The sequence below is a fragment of the Macrobrachium nipponense genome, chromosome 10 (genome assembly GCF_015104395.2).
Source record: "Macrobrachium nipponense isolate FS-2020 chromosome 10, ASM1510439v2, whole genome shotgun sequence".
NCBI lineage: Eukaryota > Metazoa > Arthropoda > Malacostraca > Decapoda > Palaemonidae > Macrobrachium > Macrobrachium nipponense.
In genome coordinates this window covers 85,174,154-85,196,577 of record NC_087204.1, presented here as the reverse complement: position 1 = coordinate 85,196,577, position 22,424 = coordinate 85,174,154, and the positions used below count along the sequence as shown (strand labels likewise).

Here is a 22,424-nt window from a genome sequence, read left to right as displayed (position 1 = left end):
ATCAATGATTTACTTTCCCCAGTTAGGCATAATTTATGCCTTTCTTATTTTTATCTTCGTAGTCGAATGCTCTCCTAACGCATGTGTCAATTGTTTCTTTAATTTAAGCGAGAAGTGAGCAGCCCAGGTAGTGGGGACCAGTGTGCTTCTTGTTCGTACTTGTATTTACTCCGCTAGGTGCGGACCAGCCAATGAGAACTGCGCTCTCATTTAACTAGCGTTCTGATTGGTCGACTGTTGCCACTACCCGGTATAATAGTGAGAGTGACGCGATGAAATTTACTTCTACTGGCGCGACTCTGTCGATTAGGTTGATACGTATACGTCTTAACTTTTTTTTGTGATTTTAAGTGTTACCTCTGAACTTGTTACTGTATGAACCAAGGCTGATAGCAATGTTACTCGGGAGTCCATGGGGCGTGAAATGAGTAAGACTGAGTGTGATAAATCAGAAGTTTTGATGAGGAAGCGGGATCTTCTCGTGTTCGTAAACCTACAGTACCGAGGCAGCTCACTTGGAAGATTAGTGAGCAGTAATATACTAATTCTTCGTGATGAAGGTAAGGCTACACTAGCCTTTGAATAATAGCGGAAGCCGGGAAGATACGACCTCCATGGTGGAGGTTTCGAAAACGTTGCTATCCCAGTGACAAAAGCTTTGGTTAATGAATACTGGGCTATGTGGCACAACAGAAGCCGTAGGAACCTTGCTGATAAAAATATCCGTCTGATGTTCTCCTGCCTCCAGGTACGGCCCTCTTATCTCCTTGTCGACCAAAATACTACCCAGTACTTGAGGTACTATGTAATCAACATGGATGAATAGTCCCTTGAGAAGGAGGGCACTGAAAGAGTGGAGGGTCGCCAAAATTGATACTTTACACACAGGCCTGGTGTACTAGGCCTATACTCAATTTCAACTTACCTGGCACCGAAAAATAATCATGCACCGGCAGGTGGTTATGGCACTATACTTGGATGTACTTGTCAGCTGACAGAGGGTTGGAGAACAATTGCTAAGGTAAGGACACAAGAGAAAATAACAAACGAATATGCAGGGAGAAAGACGAGTGGAATGGCGTTACTCCAATTCTCTTGAATCATCGTAATAGCTTATATTTAAGACTAGGCCTAGGCTTTTTGTAGCATTGATTGATTGAGGAATTCGCCATTTTTTTCTTACAACAATTGTAACATTAAATAACATACCCCACCCCTTAACAAGTTATTGCTTATCTAAAAGTGCGAAAGATTCTCAGTTAGGCCAAGCTTATCTTTGTGAATCATTAGTAGCCCTCATTATTGCAACCTGATTAGATGTAAAATCGCCACACCGTATGGAAAGTTATTGGATTACCAGATATATTTCAAGTGTGGTGAGCTTTTGCTGTTCAGAACGAAATAAGAAGGAATGCATTCCTGTACGTAGACCTATTTTGATTTTAACTCAGAACCCGATGATGGTAAACGTTTTTCCTGGGTTTGTTGTCAATAAATTACTGAAAGTGAGAAAAGGCAGCCACGTATTTCAAAAACCGCTGTTAATGAAGTGCTCCTTTTAGCTTCACCGAAAAAACCAAAATCATGACTATGCATTTGGTATGCTTAGCTTGATTAGGCAAATCTGCCCTACCCGTTCTCATGTAGGGTAAATGACCGAGTGGCGACAGCGGCCACCTCCCGAAAAAGCGCTTGAATTATGCCATTATATCGTAATTTAGGAGAAAACGTTTACTTTCGAGAGGATCAAGTACTTTATCGGGAAGGTGGCCGCATTCCGGAATCAGTGGCCGCTTTGTCGCCGCACGGTTATTTACCGTAGAAGTTTATTGGTAATGTATAATTTTTCTTTTTCAACACAAATTTTTGCAACATATTAAACATCGATATACGCATGGTTTCCCTAAAATACAGCCCGGCTTTGTTTATAACGCGTTCTCGAATCATTTCCCTCCGAAATGTTAATGAGCTACTGTTGCGTTACTTTTCTTTCCTATTGCACAATAGGCCTAACTCACTTTATTCTTTTAAAACAAGCAGCATAAGGAAAGTTATTGAGATCAGTAGGAAGAAACACAGTGAAAATTGTTCAACACTTCAGGTATTGGACATATTGGCTATTTTATCACATAAATCTATGAAGAATGAAGCATACTTAGAAACCTGTTTTTTGTTAGACATAGGTAGTATGAACGGGCTGTGTGCACCTCTGAAGAAATTGTAACACACCTATGTAATGACTAGTCTGTATATAGGGTATTTGTTATGAAATACGTATAACCATCACTATTCAAAAATAATGTGCAACCAAGTCTTTGGACATATTTATGATAGTGTCATAAGTTTTAAAACTCGGGTTTCCAGTCTGGGGTTCGCGTGCCAAGCCAGCGGTCAGTCGGGGGATACTGGGTCCCCACGGGGCTCGGATGAATGTGGATGCCGACTTCCTTCTCCCGCTGGTTCCCATTTTTATATGGGGTCGCGTTTCGGATGACCCGTAACATCTATTTCGTTCTGTTCTGCTTCTGCCTCATCAATTCCTTTCTCATGTAAGTTATCCTCTCACACAGTCCTTCCATCTCTTTCTTGGTCTCCCGCTTCTTCTTCTTCCTTTAACCTCCCAGCGTGGTCCTCATCTATCCTCAACAGGTGTCCATACCAGCTCAGCCTACCCTCCCGCACTTCTTCGATACTTTCACCACCTAGTCGACTCCCTTATGTAAGCATTTCTGATCCTATCCTCTCTTGTCACCCCAAACCACCACCTAAGGATTCTCATTTCTGCCACATCCATTGTCTTCTCTGTCTTACTCATGCTTGGTGTTTCCGTACCCTACAGCATTGCTGTTTTTGCCACCGTCTTGCGAAATTTTCCTTTTAACCTCAGCGGTACTCTTTTGATGTCCTTTAACAAAAAACTACTCCACGCCTGACTAGGCTAGTTGATGAAAAACAGTTTCATCTATATCATTAGCTCCCTTTGCAGCAGATGTAATGATAATGTATTGTGTTTTTGCAGCTCAGACCATAAACCTTTGCACATTTATCGCCATAGCAAAAGTTAGATCATAATTTTAAAAACTTTACTTTTTATGGAATCTTTCTGTTTACAATAATACTAGTTATGTACTTCCCTACAGTACTTGCAAATATACGCAATGGAATGTTTTTCTGAGTTTGTTTTGTTTTCCACTGTATACAAAGTGAAGGGGTTACATTACTGACATTAAAAATATCCGAAAGGGTGCGTGGGGAGAAAAAGGATGAAAACCCCAGTTTAAAGGGTGCTTACGTGATATGTACTGTCACATTGGTATATATGCGATAGCAGTTCAGATTCAGTCGAAGCTCTGGATACGAATATTAAGTTAGATTCCCGTTGTCCGCCTCCCTCTCCGGTGGTTGTTCTTACATAATATTACTTGGTTTTCATAATCATTGTAGTTCACGTTTATCTGTAGCAACTCAGAAGGACAATTATTTTTGCTTTATTCTTTTTCTATAACCCATGCCTTTTACATAAATAATTGCTTTGCTGGGAATTCAAAGTGCATTAGAGCACATTCGAGTAAGCTGGAATTAAGCCAATCAGCAGCTGAAATCATCAGCATTGCTACCTTGACAAAATGTTTATTGAAGACAAATATTTCGTTGACAGATCAGCTGACACCACCTATAGCAAAAGTGACCCCTGACCACATCGGAACTTCAGAATAGGATACATCGTCGTCAGTGTTGGTGAGTACTGCAAAATAATGTTTCACTTCGCCTCTCTCTCTCTCTCTCTCTCTCTCTCTCTCTCTCTCTCTCTCTCTCTCTCTTGCTTCTACTGTTTTATTATTTATTAGTGTGTTTTTCTATACATCATCGTCAGTGTTGGTGAGTACTGCATAATAATGTTTCACTTCGCCCTCTCTCTCTCTCTCCTCTCTCTCTCTCTCTCTCTCTCTCTCTCTCTCTCTCTTGCTTATTCTACTTATTTTGTTATGTATTTACAGTATTTTTTTAGCATTGATGTATTTTTATTGTTGTTATTATCATTATGTTTTTGCATGCTCTTATGACATTATTAGTTTATATATGCTAGGATGTCAGTGATTAGAGATGAAAAAATAAGTAATCTCATACTTTTGTTTTGCCAAATAACCCAATGAAATCATTTTAGGATAATGTGGTACGTGGTAAATTTCCTTTATTAGGGTGCAAACTTGATCAAAATCGTATTGCAGAGTTGGGAGATATTGCTGTTTGAAAACTTTAAACGTATTTATTGTTGAAAAAAAAACCGTCACTTATAAATTTTTTTGTATAGCGCGCTCCGCACGTATATTTAACAATTTTTTTTCTCTAATACGGGATGGCTCTAGACAAAAATAGCACAGCGGTTACTCATACATTCGCACTTTACTTTTCCTTCGGCGAAAAGAAAACTTTTGGTATCAGTAACAGCCTTCATACACTAGATAAAAGGTTCATCAGCAGTGCGTCTCACCCATAGAAGCGTCGGTAACATGTAGTGGCTCATAGTGCTATTACTTTATTACTATTAATATTTTTACTATTATTATTTTCATCTTTCTTATTGTTTATAATAATAATATTAATAACTATTATTATTATTATTATTATTATTATTATTATTACGTGACCCAACTTCACAGAGAAAAATTACCTTACAAAATCAGGTTATCCTAAGCACTCCAACCATCGTGGTCAAGGCCTAAGCATCTGCTCTTTTATCTCTAAGAAGTGTCTAGCGTAAATGGGCCTGCAAATTTCAGGGCTTTCTTTGCATACAGTCTTTAAACAGTAATCAATCACTAAACACTAACCTCACCATACGCTTACACTTACCATGCACTCACACACTAATTACTCGCAGTTACTATACATTCACACTCAATAACACTAAACACTTACTGAACACTCAACACTCACTATACCCTAAACTCTCTGTAAATATTCACTAAACACTCTCTCTTAATCCTAAACAGTCATTGAACACTAAACATTCTCAAAGCACTCACTATACACTAAACACTCACTAAATACTCACTGTATATTAAATGGTCACTAAGCATTCAGTAAGCACTCAGTAGAATATAAACACTTATGAAACATTAAATACTCACTGAACCCCCAATGCTTATCAAATCTCTAAATACTCATTAAACTAAACAATTCAGAACTTTCCCTAATCACTCATTAAACACTCTAAACACGCACTAAACATACACAAAACATTTACTAAACCCTGAACACTCTATAAACATTCTTTTAATACTTACAAACTAAACATCTACTAAACACTAACATTCCTTAAACCCTAAACATTCACTTAACATTCACGGACTACGTACACATTGAAACACTTAAATTCACTAAACCTAGATACTCATTAAACACAAACTTAACATTCACTGAATGATTACACTCTAAACAATCACTGAACATTAACGTTCACTAAACCCTAAATACTCACTGAACACTCACATACTGAACATCTATAAACCCTAAACATTCAACAAAAGCATTCACTAAACCACAAACATTAACTGAACACTTACATGCCAAAGTCACTAAACACTAAAATTCACAAAACATTCTTTACACACTCTAAACATAAACTGAATTCTTAAGTAATTATTGACTACACACAAAGCACTCACTAAAATCTAAACATTCACTTATACAGTAATACTCACTGAATACTTACACACTAAACATTCAGTAAACACTAACAACCACTAAATCACTAAACACTTACACACTAAACATTCACTAAACCCTAAACGCATATTACACATTCACTGAATACACACGAAACATTCATTTAAGTAACATTAAAAAAGCATTCACTAAACCCTAAGTACTCACTAAACACTAACACACTAAACCCTAAACAGTAACTGAAAATTCACTGAATGCCTTACACACTAAACATTCACGAAGCACTAACATTTACGAAACCCTAAACACTCAATAAATATTCACTGAATACTTACAATCTAAATATCCACTGAACTAACATGCACTAAACCATAATTACTCAATAAACACTCACCAAACACACACTAAACATTCAGTATACCCTGAACACTTAATTAACCATGAAAACCCACTAAACATTCGCTGAATTCTTACACTAAACATTCACTAAACCCTAAAAATTCAGTAAACACTTGCTCATACACATTCGCTAAATACTCACTAAACACTCATTAAATATTCAGGATTAAAAAAAATCACAATTTCCCCTAAACCACTGTTCAATTTGCGCGGTTACCAGACTTTCAAAGATGGAATCAAGGCTCTGCAGCATCGGCCTGTTGGGAGACCAGAGTTATATAATTTTGAAGCTTTACAGACATCATTTGGTCACGTTCGAGGTCAAACAGGAAAAGGAAATTTTCCTTATCTTTGCAGTTATAACATAATGGAGGTGGACTTTGCTACACGGTCAGATTTGTAGTTTGGTTTCTTGTAGCCCGCCCCCCACCCCCAAAGAAAAAAAATCAAAAGAGCACATCCGTTACATAATAAAATAGATAATTGAAAAATGACGTAGAGGCTTCAAATATGATACATGGGGTCTCCTTGTACATATTAACTTTTCTTCATTTTGGTTATTAGAATATGGTATATTATGAAGATCGTGTCTCGAGGGAGGAACTTACTGGTTCCATGCAACGTAAAAGCACCATACAAACAAACAATACCACTTTCTTCACTTGCGATATGACTGCAGGCATTATTAAGGTTCTTTGCAGTGCAGCGTGACTTCGGCACCAGGCTGCAACCCCCTTTCGTTCCTTTTACTGTACCTTCTTTCGTATTCTCTATCTTCCATCTTACTTTCTGCCCTCTCCTAACAATTGTTTTAAAGCGCAACTGCCAGGTTTCCCTCCGGTTACACCTTTGACTGTCAATTACCGTTTCTGTGCTGAATGACCTAATAAGTTCTAGTGCTTGGCCTTTGGCCTAAATTCTGTATTCATTTCAGTTCAATTCACTTTCTTCATAGGAAAGATTGGTATGGTTGCATACTAATTAAGTCGGTGCGTTTGATTAGCTATCCCTTCTTTCTTTTTCCTTTAGATTATATTTCGGTGACTGTTCCGTTAAATTCACGAGAGCAATTTCTCTTACTCCCAGGTGATCTCGCAACAGCACCTCGTACCATATTCTCCTCTACGGTCCTTTTAATTGTTACTTTGGTCCATTAGCAAGATTTGGAATTTTGTTCCTGCCAAGGTTTTCTTGTGCTGAAACCTTCCTTCGTTTTGGAGTCAGGGCTGTTGTCTTCTTCGTATCTTTGAATCACTCGCGTGAAACGTATGATAGAGAATAAATCAAGTTGCCCATTTCACTTCACTCCGCTTTAAATAACATATATTTCTAATAGATGTTTGTTCTTCCGTTATGATAATTTTGTTCATGTTAATAACATGAAAATGTTGCTTTACTGATAAATATTTGTTAGCTTTTAAATTTGATAAATATATGACACCCGAATTAAGAAAAAAAATATTAAACGTGTTATTCTACAGGAAACGCGATTTCATCGCATTACCTGAAATAAATTGTATGCAAACAACGGGTGCAAAATGCCGGTAGGATATTTTACCTCAACACGTATAACACACACACACACACACAACACACACACACACACACACACACACACACATATATATAATATAGTATATATATATATATATATATATATATATATATATATATATTATAGATATATATATACACACTTACATATATATCTCCAGAGCCATATATAGCTATAGATGTGTTTCTTGCTTTTGTGTCTGTTCTGGTGTGTACGAAGACTATTAGAAGGTATAGAGCATTAGACAAATATATCCAATGATAATTCAATGAGGAAGAGAGAGAGAGAGAGAGAGAGAGAGAGAGAGAGAGAGAGAGAGAGAGAGATGGTAAAATTTTCGGTATGTGTAATATCAAATATTTCCTCAGTAACATTTCGTAACCATGGAATGTAAAATCTTTTAAAGAAAATATAAAAAAAAAACGGATATAGAAAAACGCTCAAACGATTGGCAGAGAGCTAATGGTTTGCAAACACCGTACGGAAAAAATACATGTATAAAATACATATATAAAGCCATTGAATAAATAAAATCTCATTTACCTAATTCATTTCGGTCCCTTGTTATTGACAATATCATATCGCTTGTTTTGCTAACACTGGCAACCTTTTTCCATTACAATTGCTAATTATGAAATGTAACAAGGAAGTAGGTAGGCGAATGTAAGCAATTCTCAGATAAAAAGTGGTTTTGAGGATAATCAGTGACCAGTGCTCCTTCGTGTATAGAACCAGCTTAATCATAAAAAAAAGCAACAACGACAAGAAATCCAAGTTGCTGCTGATTGGGATAATAAAGAAGTTTTTAACATTCACTTCTAAGTTATAAATCGTTCGTTAACAAAAGCTTTTGGCATCAAACATTTTAATAAGAACTATCTTTATTAAGCTTTATATATATATATATATATTTTTTATTTATTTTATATATATATTATATATATATATATATATATATATATATATATATATATATTATATATATATATATATATATATATATACATATATATAAAATATATATATATTATATATATATATATATATATATATCTTACAGGTATGAATGGATGTGTTTGTGAATTACATATCGTGTCAGCTGCTCTTGCTTGGAGACAGAGTGAGCTGTAGAGGTAGCCTTCTTGAATGAAGGAATTTGATGTGTATGCGTTTTTAAGCTGGTGGCTATCCGTACTGTTGCCCAGGGGCAGTTTTGAGGCGTGGTGGGTATGTACATTCGTTTGTACGGATGTCACAGGTCTGACCGATCGAGGCATTTGAGGGAAAGACACATTCCTTTGTGATAGGAAGAAAGACAGTTGAGCGAATGCAAGTGTCGGGAGAAAACCCCATCCCAAAGGTATGGCACATATTTTAAATGACTTAGAAACAGTGGCCTTTGAAAAAGATGAGAAGTGGTGAAATGTATATCTTTACTTAATATTGCCTTTGAAAAGAGAGAAGTGTGAAGCGTATCTCTTTACTTAATATTGTGTTATATATCTTTATTACAGATGGGCTCTATTCCATGATATTAGAGACGGCATTCTCTAACTTGACCAATACAATGTAACAATTGTCATTTTGAGTTTGGGAGTGAATACTTAGCCAGGAGAGTGGAATGATAACATTAGTTTTTTTGTGTGGGGCAGACTTGGGTTTTTATCACTATGACTTATTAATCATTATGTTCTATTTATGTTCATCTGCTTTGGGTAATAAATAGTATATTTTTGATTTATGTGAGCTTAATAGCCTAATGACATCTTTGCAGATAGAGGGGCCGCTGTCAACAGGTAAGGATTTTTCAATTTGTGTAGTTTTGTCAAAAGGGGGGTGGTGATGATATATAAATATATATATATATATATATATATAGATATATATATATTATATATATATATATATGTGTGTGTGTGTGTGTGTGTGTGTGTGTGTGTGTATATATGTGTGTGTGTGTGTTTGTGTGTGTGTGTGTGTGTGTGTGTGATAGGTATGTGTATTCCATTCCTTGGTAAACTAAGTTTTTCATGGCCTTTGACGTATGCCCTGTTCTATGAAAAAGATAAAACAAGTACAATATATATCGATGTATCATAGACTGTCATCGATTATCAACTCGGTATGATTTGTAAAAATGTGTATTAAGTCTTGATTGGTCTGTTGTGACAGTAATGAAAAAGTATAAAGCAGTTAAAAGGAAACATTAATAGAGAGAAGTAACCAGGTTTTTAAAGTCAAAGTCGTCAGTTTTCTGTCCTTCCCCAAGCTATTGCTTCTCGGGCGGACGTCAGCCAGGTAACCGCAACTCCCCACCTGAAGTTACTCACGGTGATAACCACTGATAAGACAGCCTCACTTATTCGCCCCTGATGGGAGGCGAATCCCGGCCCGCAAGATTACGAGATTAGCATGTTACCAATAATATTTTTAAATTATGCGGACTAATTTGGATCTGTGAATCCTTGTCTTATATCAGAGTGTGTTATGTATTTTGTGTCAGTGTACCTTTCCTGATGAGTTCTCATTCATAATGAAAATAAAATGATTACGGATGATTCTTAAAGTATGGAAATGAAATTAATGACGAAAAATACCTTTAATTAATTGATTTCAGAATGCAAGATAATTTTCAGGAATAATGTTAACTGATTAGATAATGGCCGTATTTGAACTTACCCCTAAGCTAGGGTGCTGGCATATAGTCCTAGGCTCGTGACTATACTCTCACATTTCATGAATAACCATGAAAATTGCTACTGAAATTGTATGTATAGAAGTTGCATGCAATCCTATGCAATTGGATATGCAAATGGCCTAAGAAAATGGCTGCATTTGAACTTACACCTAAGGTATGGTGGGGGGCTAACCGAGGCTCTTGCCGAAACTCTAACATTTTGTGTAAAAGCATGAAAATAAATTAATCCCTTCATATTTCACGTTTGCTAAGATTTGATAAATTCAGATACAGATATTGCATCGCTCACCTAACCTAGGGCGGTAGCCTAAGGTTCATATCTCAACCTACCTAAACTCTAGTTTTGAAGGTAAAAATAAGTAGAATCTTTATTAGAATTGCAAATATAAATGTTGCATGCAATCCTATCGAATTTAATATGAAAATGGCCGCATTTGAACTTACCCCTGAGCCAGGGTGCTGGCCTAAGGTTCTAGGCTTTCCCCTAAACTCTTCCATTTCGTGTAAAACTAGGAAAATAACTACTGAAATTCCATATACTAACATTGCATGCAATCTAAGCCAGGGTGCTGGCCTAAGATCCGGGGCTGTTAACCAAACTTATGTTTCGTGTAAAAGCATCAAAATGAATAAATGTGTTCGTATTTCACGTTACCTAAGTTTTAGTGCCTTCAAATACAGATATTGCATGCAATTATATGCAGTTGAATGCAAAGATTGCATTTAATATGACTACTTTCATACTCGTCTAACCTAGTATGGTAGCCTAAGGTTCATGGGAACCCACGTAAACTCTAGAATCATAAATACAAATGGTGCATGCGATCCTGCGCAATTTAATAAGATAATGGCCTCATTTGAACTTATCCCCAAGCTAGGGTGCTGGGCTAAGGTTCTTAGGCACTTCCCTATACTCTCAATTTCATTTAATACCATGAAAATAATGACTGAAATTGAATACGTAGACACTGAATATGCAAATAATCTAAGAAAATTACTACATTTGATTTACATCGTAGCCACTAGAGTCCTGGCCAACGATCCTAGGTTCTTTGGAATTGAATACTGCCTTCCAACCTGAATCTAGCTTAGGGCCCTATCCTAGGGTCCAATGACCCTAATTCGTAAACACTATTTTAAGAGGAAAACCTATAAAAAACATAGTATAATTGCATATATCAGTGGCCGAAATCGTGTGATATAAGACATGCTCAAGTTACCTCGAAACTTAAACACTAGGGCCAGGAGGGCTCATTTGAAATGCTTTCACATTTAACTTTCATCCAAGATTGGACACCCTCAAATACAGATACATTATCTTACTTTTATCTCTGTGGATTGGGTAAACTCATATAGGGTTGGCAGGGGGAGGGTGGATGTGTCATGCATTTATATTTTGTTATGTTAGTTGACTATTAAACCAATTTTATACATCCAAGGAGTATTTATCCACATCCATTCACTCTCTTCCTTGTTACATTTTATAATTAGCAGTATCACGGAAAAATGTTTTTAGCGTTAACAGAGTAAGTGAAGTGATATAGTTTCAATAACAAATAACCGAGATGAAATGGGTAAATGAGATTTTGTTTATTTAACGGCGGCTTTATCTATGTAATTTCCCATATGATGTTTGCAAACCATTAGCTCTCTGCCAATCGTTGAGCGTTTGCTATTTCCATTATATTTTTATAGTATTTCATGTGAGAGGTTTTAAATTTTATGACTGAAATATTATTACAGAAATTCTTTATGTTGCATGGAACCAAAAATGTTTTGTGTGTGTGCGTGTGTGTGTGTGTGTTTAGATAGGAACATATTTTCGTATTTCCTCTACACACGTACATAAACGTACGCACACAAACACTCACACATACAAAAGGACATACGCACACACACATATATTGCCATATTACACCTGCCGTTTGTATACAATTTTGTTTGCGTAATAAAATGATATCTGGTGTTGCCTATAGAATAACACCGCTTAATGAATCCTCCTCTTTATTACGGGTGGTTCATGTATACTTTATTCAAAAAAATTTTTTGGTTAAACGTTCACAAGAATTTATTATTAGTATAGTAATAGTCATGCAATTAACGCGGACAACATTAGGAGTTTTGTAGTTGTTGTCTGGAGCATCGAGCTAAATTATATATATATATATATATATATATATATATATATATATATATATATATATATATATATATATATATATATATATAGATATATATATATATATATATATATATATATATATATATATATATATATATATATATATCTATATATATAGATATATATATATATATATATATCTATATATATCTATATATATATATATATATATATATATATATATATATATATATATATATATATATATATATATATATATATATATCTATATATATATATATATATATATATCTAATAAAAGGAGCCCATAAAAAACACCAAAATAGAGAAAAAGTACTATATTTCAGAGACTGCTGTCTCCCTCTTCAGGTAGATGAATGAGAAAAGTTCACAGAAAAGGTGGTATTTATACCAAGAGGTCCATCCACAAACAAGCCATTTTAAGTCACCCCCGCTGATAATCTTCCTCTAATCTTCTTAAGGGTATTTGGTTGAACTGAAGACGTTGTCGATCGTGTCCGAAATCCATCCTCCTTTTTAGATGTTCATTACCTGCCTCTCTGTTTTATTAATTAAGCCGATTCCATCATTGACTCTTGTACCGGCAGTTGCTGCTATAAATTACACGTGACAAATTCCAGTTTATTCTATGGTTATGTTCATTATATGGTTGAAAATAGCCGAGTTCTGTTGTCCATACCTAACTGACCGTTTGTGTTGTTGTATTAATCTCTGGGGAAGGGATTTACCTGTAAATCCGATGTAAGATTGGTCACAGTCCTGGCATGGGATTTCGTATACCCAGAGTCCTTTGGAGATTCTTTTGTTGGACGTTAATCAGGGATTTGGCTAAGGTGTTTGGGTAAGTAAATACAAAAGGGTTCGATTTTCCGAGGGGTTGGTTATTCTCTTAATCGTGTCCAGGTGGGGAATTATTATTTTATTGTTGGGTGTATCTGGTCTTGTCTTTAGGGGTCGGTAGAAAAATTACGTTAGCTTTGTGAATTGCTTTCTCAATTATATGGTCAGGATATTTTAAAGACGAAAGTTGCTTGCGAATTAGTTCAAATTCTTTTTCCAGGAATTCTGGGGAACAAATTCATAAGGCTCTTAAGAACAAGTTACTAGCTACACCTATTTTGATAGAAATGTCATGATAGCTAAGTAGTGAATGTATGAAAGTGAGAACGTGGTTCTGTATATGGTAAATTTGTATTCTGTCGTATCTCTGATTATTAAAACATCAAGAAAAGGAATTTTGCTGTCTGTTTCCCATTCAACTTTAAATTTGATGCTGGGCACTAATGTGTTTAATTTCGAGAGGAATTCATTGAAATTGCCCCACCTATTATCCCAAAATGTTAGGATATCATCCACGTATCTCATCCACAGCATGTTTTTGGGTTTTATTGCATTTATTACTGTAGTTTCAAAGTATTCCATGTACAGATTGCTAGAACAGGACTTAAAGGACTACCCATACTACACCCGAATTTTTTGCTTGTAGAATGATTCCCCGAATGAAAATACGTTATTAGAGATGCACATAATTCAACTAGCTTTATTATTTTGTCAAGAGGCAATGGGAAATGATCTGAATAGGGGGTGGGATAATTTTACCCTTAAAAACTGAAGAACGTCCTGTACTGGTACTTTAGTGAACAGGGAATCTACATCATTGGCGCTTGACAAAATAATAAAGCTAGTTGAATTATGTGCATCTAATAACGTATTTTCATTCGGGGAATCATTCTACAAGCAAAAATTCGGGTGTAGTATGGGTAGTCCTTTAAGTCCTGTTCTAGCCATCTGTACATGGAATACTTTGAAACTACAGTAATAAATGCAATAAAACCAAAAACAAAAACATTGCTGTGGATTGAGATACGTGGATGATATCCTAACATTTGGGATAATAGGTGGGGCAACTTTCAATGATTCCTCTCGAAATTAAACACATTAGTGCCCAGCATCAAATTTAAAGTTGAATGGGAAACAGACAACAAAATTCCTTTTCTTGATGTTTTAATAATCAGAGATACGACAGAATACAAATTTACCATATACAGAAAACCAACGTTCTCACTTTCATACATTCACTACTTTAGCTATCATGACATTTCTATCAAAATAGGTGTAGCTAGTAACTTGTTCTTAAGAGCCTTACGAATTTGTTCCCAGAATTCCTGGAAAAAGAATTTGAACTAATTCGCAAGCAACTTTCGTCTTTAAAATATCCTGACCATATAATTGAGAAAGCAATTCACAAAGCTAACGTAATTCTACGACCCCCTAAAGACAAGACCAGAGATTACACCCAACAATAAAATAATAATTCCCCACCTGGACACGATTAAGAGAATAACCAACCCCTCGGAAAATCGAACCCTTTTGTATTTACTTACCCAAACACCTTAGCCAAATCCCTGATTAACGTCCAACAAAAGATATCTCCAAAGGACTCTGGGGTATACGAAATCCCATGCCAGGACTGTGACCAATCTTACATCGGATTTACAGGTAAATCCCTTCCCCAGAGATTAATACAACACAAACGGTCAGTTAGGTATGGACAACAGAACTCGGCTATTTTCAACCATATAAATGAACATAACCATAGAATAAACTGGAATTTGTCACGTGTAATTTATAGCAGCAACTGCCGGTACAAGAGTCAAATGATGGAATCGGCCTTAATAAAAGAGAGGCAGGTAATGAACATCTCAAAAGGAGGATGGATTTCGGACACGATCGACAACGTCTTCATTCAACCAACCCTTAAGAAGATTAGAGGAAGATTATCAGCGGGGGTGACTTAAAATGGCTTGTTTGTGGATGGACCTCTGGTATAAATACCACCTTTTCTGTGAACTTTTCTCATTCATCTACCTGAAGAGGGAGACAGCAGTCTCTGAAATATAGTACTTTTTCTCTATTTTGGTGTTTTATGGGCTCCTTTTATTAGATGGAACTCTGTTTGTTACAGAACATTTATACCAGTCATATATATTATATATATATATATATATATCTATATATATCTATATATATCTATATATATATATATATATATATATATATATATAGATATATATATATATATATATATATATATATATATATATATATATATATATATATCTATATATATATATATATATATATATATACACACACACACACACACACACACACACACACACACATATATATTATATATTCTATATATATCTATATATATATATATATATATTCTATATATCTATTATATATATATATATATATATGCTCAACTAAAAAATTTTTCATTAGCCGTAACGACCTGCCTATGGCAACCAGATACTTGCATTGTGTACACTGTTCATTATTGCTGACAGTTAATATGGGTACGGATGAGCAAATGCCAATCAAGCTCAAAGTCAAGATATATAGCACAGTGATAACCAGTGTTAATGTATGAATCGGAAACATGGGCTCTAGGAAGAAAAGAAGAGGCAAAGCTTGAGAGAACATAGATTTGAATGCTGAAATGGATTATGGGGATATCGATGCTTGAGAGATTGGAAAATGACGAAATAAGGCGAAGGGCAGGCTTAGTTAAGACTACAGAGGTGCTAAGAGAGTCACGGTTGAAGTGGTATGAATATTTGTTGAGAATGGATGACGAGGAGGGAGTGAAGAGGGCTTGGGAGGAACTGTTAGAGGAAGAAGATCGAGAGGGAGACAGAGTTAGATGGCGAGGCAAAGTGTAGGAAGATATGGAGAGAAGAGGTTTGGTGAAGGGTAATGCCTTTGATAGAAGGCAGTGAAGAAGGCGCATCAGGCAGCCGACCCCTTCATGTAGGGATAACGGTGGGAACGAAGTTGATATGGATATGTTTGATGTTTGTTTTTTGTTTTTTGTTTTTTATTTTGTTTTTTGTTTTCTCATTTTCATGTTTTTGTTCAAGGGAAAACTACAGCGCATCAATAACAGTCTTACTTTTAATGAATAGACCGAAATATATCATAAGCACATTGCTTGTTTTCGAAAAACGCTATCTGGACAGTTAAGATATTTATAGCAAATACATCTGTGTTGAGATAAATAGTCTGTGACTATAATATAAATTCCGCGTGAGCAATGGTCCTATCAAACTTAATAACATGACTGAAGTAAACTGAAGTAAAAAGACAATTTTCTGTTAATAATAGAAAGAACGTTATTTTATCTAAAATAAAACTCCATAATTTGCATCTATACAATATCACGTAAAGACATCTACTGAGCAAAGAGCAAAAGCGATTATTTATATCTATGGTATATCTTATAGAAAGTATGACTGAAATGTTTGATGAATATTAAGGTACTTCGTTAGATTCTTAACCTGTAACAATATCATATTCATTAATGATGGCAGATTTTCCGGGCACAAACGGCTCATTACTTTTTCTGCTCTTATAGAGGTTGCGTAAGAGATATATTTATAAAATGGGGTTGGTATGAAGCTATAAAGAAGGTTCAACGATTGCCGGTACAGACTCTTTTCCCTAAAGGCCACCACCAACGTTCAGTTACAACTGCGCAGTCGGTAACTGACCACTAACTTTTAGTTATATCTGTACAGTCGGCATGTACAGGTAAAACTGAACGTTAGTGGGTTCAGTTATGCATGCACTGTTTGACTGCGCAGGCATAACTCCAAATTTATAAGTATGGTATTATGCGAAATGGAGTAGTAGGTCTGTAGTGGACACCTGGAATCTGTCATCCAACAGAGACAAAAATTTGTTGTAGTGAGAGACATCATAAATACACATATATATATATATATATATATATATATATATATATATATATATATATATATATATATATATATATAGATCCGAAGATTGCAGGTTCGAATCCTGTCACGGTCGCCAATAGTAATTGTATTGTGATTTGCCGTCCTCTGCCTTTATTGGAGTGCTTATGGGAGGAGACCTTCATCGTCTCATCATCATCCTTTAGAGTGTAAAATTCAGGTTATTCCTTTCTTTTGGTTATTTTCTATTCCTCTCTGGGCCCCCTTTCCTCCTTCAGAGGTTGAATGCGTTGCCTAATCATTTGGGTACATGTTGTGTAAGTGATTTTGTGATTTAATGTTAATGAAGAGGCCTAGTTATAACTTCATGTATTTTATTGAATTATAATATATATTGATTTTTTTTCATTGTTTTGCTATCCCCCTTGAGTTATTCTTGTGCTGCATTTACCTGGGATTGCTTCCACATTAGTGGATTGCTCCCTTTTGAACACCTAAGTTTGTGGTATTTTGATTATTTATGGTCCTGTAGACCTAGAGTGTGTTGTGGTCCAACGAGGCCATTACAAGTTGCGACCTTTTTGCCAGGATTGATCGTATCCTGTGGTGTTCTTTTTGCAGTGCAAGGGTAATTCTTGGGGCGTTGTTAGTGTTAGGTGGCATGGTTACACCTCAGTGTTTGGTTGGCGGGCATTATTGCAAGTGAAATAATTTTGTTATAGGTTAAGTGTTGTAATTATTCATAATCAAAATGGAGGATATGAATGTCGTAGAGTTGCTTGAAGGAGAGGGATGGCAGGATAGGTTGGCCGAATTAAACAAAGAGGAGTTAGAAAGTGTGGCAGATTTTTTCGAAGTGGAGAGAACGGTAACAATGAAGAAGGGTATACTATTGCTAAAGGTTTATGAGTGTGTTAAGGAGACTAAGACAGGAGCCAAACCCAAGGTTAAGAAAGAAGAGGCTTTGTCGGTAGAAATTTTGGATAGACAGATTAGTCTAAAACAAATGGAAATAGACCAGCAAAAAATGGTGTTTGAAGAGAGAGAGAGAGAGAGGGAAAGGAACCATGAGTTAGCTAAGTTGGCTTTGCAAATGCCAGGGTCTCCCTCTCGTGTTGAGGCTTCCTCCTCCTTCTCAAATTTAGCTCAGGCTTTGAAGATTGTCCCGAACTTTCAGGAAGATAATGTTGCAGAGTTCTTTATGTCATTCGAAAGAATTGCTAGTAAGTTAGAATGGCCTATTGGATTATGGACTACCCTTATCCAGAGTAAATTGATTGGGAAAGCCCAAAAGGTGTACGTAACTTTGGAAGAAAATCTCTCCTCAGATTATGAAAGTGTAAAGGCGATAGTGTTGAAGGCATATGAGCTCGTGCCGGAGGCCTATCGGCAAAGGTTCCGGGATTTAAGGAAAAATGAAAATCAGACTTTCGTAGAATTTGCAAGGAGTAAAGAGCAATTTGCTACCGATTGGTTGAAATCTAAAGAGGTGGACGATTTTGATAAATTAAAGCAGTTGCTGTTGGTTGAAGAGTTTAAAAGGTGTACTCCTGATCGTTTGAAGGTTCATTTGGAGGAGCTGAAATTAGATTCCCTTTAGGAGGTTGCTGTCGCATCAGACGAGTACTTTTTGTCTCATAAAGATATTATGAAAGAGACGATATCTAGGGAAAGATCACGTTGGGGTTATTCTGGGAGATCTGGTAATTTTAATAACCGAAAGAATAATGTTTCTCAGAATGTTCAATCAAATAAGGGTTCTCAGAATGGTCAATCAAATAAGGTTTCTCCGAATGGTCAATCAAAGAAGGTGTGGTACTCGCAAAATAACAGACTTAGGGAGTCGGGTGTTTATTGATCCTCAAAAAGCTTAGTATTTTGACGTGCTTTTTCTGTAATAAGCGGGATCATATCAAAAGAATGTGTAATGCTTGGAAAAAAAGGTACCTAACAGTAAGTTAATCCGATGATGGCGGTTGAGAAAAAGTGCTAGTCAGGTTGGATCTCTGCCCTCCTCCGACTCAATGACTAAGAAAGTCAGAGACTGGTAGTTCCTCGGTGATTTCTGGCCGTGGGGGTAAGTCTCGCTGAATGGTGAAGGCCAAGGGAGGAAAGTGAATATTTTACGTGATACCAAAGCTGCGCAATCATTGATTCTTAGAGATTCGGTCCCGGATGAATTTGTGTATGAGAATCGGGAGTTTGTTATTTTGAGTGGTTTCCCGGACACGGTAAAATTGTATCCAATTGGTCTATTTCATCTTAGTTGGTCCTTATTTTTCGAGGAATATCCGTTTGGCTATTGTTGATAAATTTCTGATTAAAAAGGTGGATGTGGTTCTCGGAAATGAGATTGTGTAAGAGAATAGGTCTGTGCCAATTGTGATTAATCCGGATGTGGAAGTAGCGGTAGCCACTCGAACTAAAGCAAAGGCTGTTGATGCTGCAGAGTCAACAGTCGACGTTGATTTGAGTAGTTTAGGACGTAGTGATGTAGCTGTAGATAGTAGTAGTGTTAGATTAAAGCCCAATTGGACTGTTAAAGAACTTGTTTCGGCTCAGAAAAAGGAGTTTGGTAGTCTCCCTATTGAGTCTGGTGAGATAACGAACGTGACTGTTATTACGTTTAAGGTAATTAATAGCATATTATATAGAGTAAGTAGACCAATGCATGCCTCGGGGGAGGATTACGAAATTATTCGACAGATTGAGGTTCCTGAATGTTACCGTCATGAGTTGATGTCATTAGCTCACGAGAATGTGATGTCGGGACATTTTGGTATTCACAAAACAGTTGGTAGGTTATTGAATAATTTCTTTTGGCCTAAGTTGAAAGGTGATGTTTAAAAATTTGTTAATAGTTGTGAAGTTTGTCAGAGAGTCGGCAAACCTAATCTACCTATTCCAAAGGCTCCATTAATACCTATCCCTGTTGTGTCTGAACCTTTTCGTGAAGTGTTAATCGATGTTGTTGGTCCTCTCCCAAAGTCAAAGAGTGGAAATGAGTATATTTTCACTATTATGGATCGTATGTCTCGGTACCGAGGCATCCCTTGCGGTCCATAAGGAGTGAAAAGGATTGTAGAGGCATTAATAGGTTTCTTTTCAAAATTTGGTCTCCCGAGGTAATTCAGTCTGACTGCGGTACTAACTTCACGAGTCGTTATTTTAAGCAGAAAATGACAGAATTGGGCATTAAACATGTAACGTCCTCGCCTTATCATCCAGAGGTCACAGGGTGCTTTGGAATGTTTTCACCAAAACTATGAAAAGTATGTTAAAGAAATATTTGTATTGTGAATGGGACTGAATGGGATAAAAACCTTCCCTTCCTCTTATTCGCTTTCCGCTCTATTCCTGGTCAATCTCTCGGTCTCTCTCCTTTTAATTGATTTTTGGACATTCTGTAAGGGGTCCGCTGGATATGGTGAGAGAGGCTTGGGAGGGAGATGCCCCAGATTTGAATCTGTTTGATTACCTTAATCATTTGAATGCTAAATTAACCAGGGCTTGGTCTTTTGCAGGTGAGAATTTGTTGAAAAGTCAGAAGAAAATGAAATTTTATTTTGACAGAAAGACTGTGACCCGGGACTTCGACGTAGGACAGAAGGTACTGGTTCTGTTACCTATCCCAGGTAACAAAATTCTCTAAAAGCTACCTTCCGGAGACCATGGAAGGTATTGAAGAAGGTAAATAATGTTAACTTCTTGGTGGAAACCCCCGATAGGAGAAGGCCTCATCAATTAGTACATATAAATATGATGAAAGCTTTCCATGAAAGAGAGAAGATTAGGCCAATTGCGGCTCTTCGTGACAGTAGAAATGACTTTGTCGGTAATAATGCTTCTTTTTCAGATGAGCATAATAATGATTCCTTTTCAGAGGACAGGGACGTTTACTTGAAAGATAGTGAATGGCTGGCAGGTAATGTCGAGGCTTTAGAAAATTTACCTCAGATGTTGAGTCACTTGGGTAAGGATGAGCACAATCCTTGAGAAATTTGGTTTTATATAAGGACTTGTTTCTAATGTGCCCGGCAAGACCACGATCTTGCAGCATGACGTGGACGTAGGGGACGCCACGCCCGTGAAGCAGGCTCCTTATAGGTTGAACCCAAAAAAGAATGAAAATTGTTGCTAGAGAGGTTGAGTATATGCTCAAGCATAATTTAATTGAGCCGAGTTGTAGTCCTTGGTCATCTCCGGTTGTGTTGGTAAAGAAATCGGACGGAGACTATCGTCTTTGTTTTGATTACAGGAAGCTTAATGAGGTGACCAAGGCTGATAGTTTTCCATTGCCTCGAGTGGAAGATTGCATCGATCGTATGGGTCGTGCTAAATAATATTACGAAATTTGACTTATTATAAGGATATTGGCAGGTGCCTCTGTCGGAAAGGGCCAGAAGTGTTTCGGCTTTCGTACACAACAGGGGTTATTTCAGTGTAAGTAATGCCCTTTGGCATGAAAATGCTGCTGCCACCTTTCAGAGACTTATGAATTCGTTGGTTAGTGGTCTAGAGGGTGTGTGTATGGATTGATGACTTGGTTATTTTTAGCGACGACTGGCAGTCGCACCTGAAGAGAATTGAGGCCTTATTCAAAGTACTTAGGAAAGCAGGGCCTGGTTATTAATTTAAGAAAGGTCGATTTCGCAAAAAGCAAAAGGTGGTATATCTTGGACATGAGAATAGGAAGCAGGTATGGTAGCTCCTAAGGAGGCTAACATTGAAGCCATTCGTAAGGTAGAGGTTCCTAAATGTAGGAAAGATTTACGAAGGGTATTGGGGATGGCAAGCTATTATCGTAGATTCATTCGCAATTTTTCAGACATTGCGGAACCTCTTACTGCTTTTGTTGAAGAAAAATGTTACCTTCGTTTGTAAGGAGGCTCAGGAGGCATTAGAGAAGATAAAACTGATCCTCATTAGTCGGCCTTTGTTAACAGCTCCCAATTTTGACACTCCATTCCAGCTTACCACTGATGCAAGTGATGTGGGGGTTGGTGCGGTATTGAGTCAGGCTGACGGAAATGGTATCGTCCATCCGGTGGCGTATTTTTCTAAAAAGCTCACTTTGCCTCAAAGAAAATATTCCACAATCGAGAAGGAGACGTTGGCCTTGATCTTAGCATTAACTCATTTTGATGTCTATCTCTCCTCTTGCAACCTAGG

General features: G+C 36.6%; 1 long non-coding RNA gene across 1 annotated transcript; it reads left to right on the top strand.

Moving 5' to 3' along the window:
- The first annotated feature begins 306 nt into the window (after window positions 1-306).
- On the top strand, window positions 307-21,231 carry LOC135224186 (uncharacterized). Its single transcript, XR_010316670.1, has 3 exons — window positions 307-1,021; window positions 3,659-3,738; window positions 20,777-21,231. It is a non-coding gene; the product is annotated as an uncharacterized LOC135224186 (long non-coding RNA).
- Window positions 21,232-22,424: the final 1,193 nt, after the last annotated feature.